The sequence below is a fragment of the Capsella rubella genome, unplaced genomic scaffold (assembly GCF_000375325.1).
Source record: "Capsella rubella cultivar Monte Gargano unplaced genomic scaffold, Caprub1_0 scaffold_4, whole genome shotgun sequence".
NCBI classification, from domain to species: Eukaryota; Viridiplantae; Streptophyta; class Magnoliopsida; order Brassicales; family Brassicaceae; genus Capsella; species Capsella rubella.
The window spans coordinates 4,509,864-4,515,285 of record NW_006238920.1 but is presented as its reverse complement, the minus strand read 5'-3'; the positions used below and the strand labels follow the sequence as shown (position 1 = coordinate 4,515,285).

At 35.6% G+C, this 5,422-nt stretch overlaps 1 long non-coding RNA gene across 1 annotated transcript; it reads left to right on the top strand.

Annotated features, from left to right (window-relative positions):
- The first annotated feature begins 274 nt into the window (after positions 1–274).
- Positions 275–1,366, top strand: LOC17889521. Its single transcript, XR_002834439.1, has 3 exons — positions 275–325; positions 421–502; positions 584–1,366. It is a non-coding gene; the product is annotated as an uncharacterized LOC17889521 (long non-coding RNA).
- The last annotated feature ends 4,056 nt before the right edge of the window (positions 1,367–5,422 follow it).

Sequence of the window (5,422 nt, the reverse complement as noted above, 5' to 3'; positions counted from 1 at the left end):
GTGTTCTCCTCATTGCCTTTTACTTTATAATCTAATATATGCTAATTTAAATAATTTTTTTGCCCTAACTTTTCCAGCCACTTAGCCCAGAGGAACCTACCCGTGGTTTAAAACGTGTAGTCATGTCATCAACTTCCTTAGACTTGAATCATGAACTAACTTTACCATCAAAACGAGTAAAGAGGGTCCCAATCAAATTTAGGAGTACTCCAAACGAAAAGAGCAAAGGGCCTGAAGCTGTCCACGACGTATACAGTCCTTTTCAAAAGGTTGAAGCTGCTAGAAGGAAAAAGTTCCTCGCAAAACTTGAGTCTTACCGCCGGAAGTAAGTGTACATATTTACATAAAAGAAATTGCTATGAATTCTTACATAATATAATTCGTATTAATTCGTTATAATATATTTCCTGCTAATAACAGGGAGTATTGTATTGATGGACATCCGGTGAAGAAGAGCTTCTTTGCTGAGATATATACTCCACAGAATTGGGTAGACACTCCGGTAAGTTTATGGAAATTGTTATTCTTTTGAAAATATCTGTTTTTTTTCCCTTTCCTAATACGCATTTACTAATTTTGGTAGCACATGTAAGCTATGCTAACTCTAGTTTGGTCAAAGCTCGGAGAATCATTCATGGACATGAGGGTCGCCGTCTTGGATACATACTTCTGTAGTATGTTATGCAATGAGTACAACGGATTCAAAAAACGTGACAAGCGAGCTCCTTACAGGTGGAATAGTGTGTGCAAGAATTATGCTAGGGGGATTGTTCCAAGCCGGTCTCATCACTTGATGTGGTTTGATAAGGTGGACAGAGTATACCTACCTATGAACTGGGGGAAGAGACATTGGTTACTCTCGTCATTCATCTTTACCAGGTAAAATTGAGATTTTGGATCCTCTAATTGTGAACAACGACCAGAAAAGGATGACCAGGTTCATGAAGCCAGTAGAGGACATGCTCCCAGTCTTTTTAAAAGACATATTTGGGGATTGTGGACAGTTTGATCTGCCGGAGTCTTTCACTTATGAAAAGGTGGTGAATGTGGCCCAAAATGACCGTACTGGTGATTGTGGTCCATTTTCGGTCAAGTTCATTGAACTCCATGCACAGGTCTGCAAATGGATGATATAACAAAGGAGATGGTAAACAACTTCAGGATGAAGTACGCCATTGATGTCTACGACAGATTTGTTTGCTGAAACTTTGTCTCTCTCATCATCCCAAACTTTGTTGACTTTCGTGTTGCGTTAAAAACATATTTTATGTCAACTTGACATCCTTTGTCCCTATGGTTGTGGTTTTTCCATGAATACTTAGGATATATTGTCCACGACTTGTTATACATCTTCTGTTATGGATGGTTGTTGTTTGTCCACTTGCTTTATAATGTTTGCTGTCCTTTTATTGTTATTTGTTTAGTATTGTTTGATTTCCTCTAAATGATTGTCTCAAATGGTTTACGTTAATTATTTTAGATTGATAAAACTCAAAGCTAGTGGCTTTAAACCATTATTATACCCTAAGGACATACTTCAAAACCCAAATCACTCTATAAGAAACGGATTATATATTAATTTGAAGAAAGACCCACATTCTGTTTCGATTTATATTGGGTTGCTAAACATGTAATTAGGGTATACTAATTAACAAAAAAAACACAAACCAATCATAAAAAAATTTAACAAGACCCACATTCTGTATAGATTTAGATTGGGTTGATAAACATGTTCTTAGGGTATAGTAATGAACACAAAAAACAAACCAATCATAAAAAAAACTAACAAGACCCACATTCTTTATAGATTTAGATTGGGTTGATAAACATGTACTTAGGGTATAGTAATAAACACAAAAAACAAACCAATCATAAAAAAATTTAACAAGACCCACATTCTTTATAGATTTAGATTGGGTTGATAAACATGTTCTTAGGGTATAGTAATGAACACAAAAAACAAACCAATCATAAAAAAATTCAACAAGACCCACAATCTTTATAGATTTAGATTGGATTGATAAACATGTACTTAGGGTATAGTAATGAACACAAAAAACAAACCAATCATAAAAAAATTTAAAAATACCCACGTTCTTTTTTATATTTAGATTGGGTTGATAAACAGGTACTTAGGGTATAGTAATCCACACAACAAACAAACCAAATGGACAAGAATTTTCAACAAGACCCACAATCTTTATAAATTTAGATTGGGTTGATAAACATGTACTTAGGGTCTATTAATGAACTCAAAAAACAACTCAAATGTTAAATAATTGATCAAAAGCCACATTCTTTTTAGATTTACCTTGTGTTGATAAACATGTACTTAGGGTATAGTAATCCACACAAAAAAGAAACCAAATGGACAACAATTTTCTTGTTTCATCCGACCCAGTAATCCAGAGAATAAACAAACCAAATGGACAAGAACTTTCTAAAAGACCCACATTCTTTATATATTTAGCTTGGGTTGAATAACATGTACTTAGGGTATAGAAATCCACACAAAAAACAACTCAAATGTTAAATAATTACTCAAAAGCCACATTCTTGTTAGATATATATTGGGTTGATTAACATGTACTTAGGGTCTACTAATTAACACAAAAAACAAACCAAATCTTATTTTTATTTTTATTTATCTATGGATATGTATTTTTTTATTTTTAAGTATCTATGTATTTTGTTTATTAATTTATCTATGGATATGCTTTATTTGGTTTTTCATACCCAAATCTATGGCTATGCTCTTTTACAGGACGACGAGTATCATACTTTCAAGTGGTGGGACGAAGCTATGACGGACGAGCTTGAAGATGTCCAGAAACTTGTATCTGCTCACGAAGCACTCATCGAAGGTATGAACCGAAATGACAATGGTGAAAACGTTGACCCCCACCGTGATGTGGTCCAGAGTGATGATGCACGACGGAGACATTCATCATCTTAAAATAGTAGTGGACAACAATGACGCCCAAATCAACGAGTTGACCTTAGTTTTCCATGAACTTATGGCGGAGTTACGCCTCAAGAGGTCTACGATGTTTACAAGTATTAAATCTGTCCTTCTTATTATGTCTACAGTTGCGGTGGTTCTTTTTTCACTGTTTTGCCTAGTTCCCCGTAATTAAGGCAAATAAACTTAAATGCCTTATGTATGGCACTTCTATATTTCATGGGCATAATTCTTGGAACCAGTAAAACCCAGAACTTGTCATCCTTATTATCAATGTCTGTTCCTTTCTTAAATAGTTTTTAATTCAATCCAGTTATTTTCATCACGCATTTTATGTATAATTTTATAAACGTTTTTAATCCAGTTCGCATACGCCTTTATTTGTCGACTCTCATCAACCATCAACAAACGCTTTTAAACGAAGGGTTTACACCAAACAAGCAAATATCAATATGTAATTTTTGCTATAGGGTTATATGTCCATACAATAAAATGTTGTCTATACGGTGGAATTCCTATATTGTCCATAGACGTTTATCATTTAAGCCGTTTATTTTCCAATTTCTTTTGGTCCATCCACGTTTGTCTGTCAGTAGCTGGTAAGTGTTCTTTAAAAGTTCATTAATATCGCTCTTAAACATTAAATGTTAAGTAAAGAACTGTGAGTAAATTGCTTCACAACCAACAACAACCCAATAATTAATGAACTTTCATTATAATGTCCATATTTATACGTAATATGGGGTACGTATTATGTGTAAAAGCAAGAGTCTTATGGATTGAACTAGATCAGAATAGTAAAAACTGGGTTTCTCAAAACGCTATCTTTGATATATAGAAATTCTGTTTACAATGGGATTTTCCCTAAACAAATTCCTAATCTCTCAAAGACCCTCTTTCTAAGATCACACACTTTGATCTTAGAATCACTTCAAAGAAACCCTATGCACTCGATAAGCTCTCAACTCTCTTTTCTCTCAAGTTAAAGCTTATTGCAAGAATCTCTTTCTCTTAATTGTGCCAAACTTTCTTCAAGCCTTGGCTCCCTATTTATAGAACTAGGACATCTCCATACAACAGGAAATTCCTATTCCTTCTAAATAGGCTTTAGGATATTTTCCTTTTTCTTTATGAATTAGGAAGTTATCCAACTCTTCTAATTTACTTTTATTCTTATAAGAGTAAAGTCTTCACGCTTCCAGATGCTTCTAGACACTTCTTCTTTGTCTTGTGCCCAAGCCAAACCGCCTTTCTTCTCTTTCCTTATTTGTTGTTTCTTCTATCGTTGAGTCTTCTGAACTAGTCACTGCATTAGTACACTCTGTTGTTCAGACTGCATCTTCAATCTCCCCCTTTTTAATCTTGTAGTCTTCAAGCATTTGTATGTTAGATCTTTGTACTACAAAAGTTTTTAAGCCAAGACATACTTTGAGATACTCTGAAATTCAAAGAAGTCTTAAAACAAACTGGGGTTCATCTCAAAATGTTGAAACTGAAACACACTGAAGCAAATTGCAAAGGTCAAACTAAAACTCCCCCAAAATCAAAAAAACTTTAAGATTCAAACTCCCCCATGATCAAACAGCTGGTAATTAGCAATACTCCCCCATGATCAATGCTTCTTCTCCCCCTGCTTGAGACAACACAGATTAAAAACCAAAATCAAGCTTTCTTGGACATAGGATGATTCTGAATCAGTCGATCAACAACTTCAGTAAGCTTTCTCAGAACGTCATCAGAAAGTCTCTTCAGAACACCAGCCGTATCAACCAAAGCCGCATAAGATGCTGCATCACTGCCATCTCCACCACGAGGCAGACGAATCTCACCAAGCTGAATAACATCAATATCACGACCAGGACCAACTCGCTCAGAGGTAGGAGAACAACCAAAACTGTCATCAGCAGGATAATTTTTAGCATAAGCTTCACCAGTGCGAGGATCTTTAACATAGTCATCAGCAACAATAAAGTCCTCATCTTCACTATGAATATCGCCCTGTACAAGCAGCAACTCAGTGATAACCCTTGGAAAAATCAGCCAACGCTTATCATCATTCTGAATTGAATTCCATGCCATGACTTGTTCATAGACCAGCTGACCTACATCAAACCGAATACCTTGAAGAATCTTGTAAACTACCCTGGCCCGTTTTTCAGCAAGATGATTCTTATGTGAGGATGGAACCAAATTGTAAGCAGCAATCATAAGCAATGCTCCAACTCCAGCAGGTAAATTCTTGACACTTAAACCTCTCCAGTTAGATTTATCTTTTCCACTAAGAACTCTGGCAACCTGATCAATTGCAACATCATTAGCAGCTGCATCTGCTCGACGTTCTGCTTTAGTCAGAGGCTTCTGAAGCAATGCACGATTAATAGCTGTTGGAGAAAACTCAAATATCTGACCCCGAACAAACACTTGAACACCAGAAGAGGACACCTCAGAAGGAAGATTAGC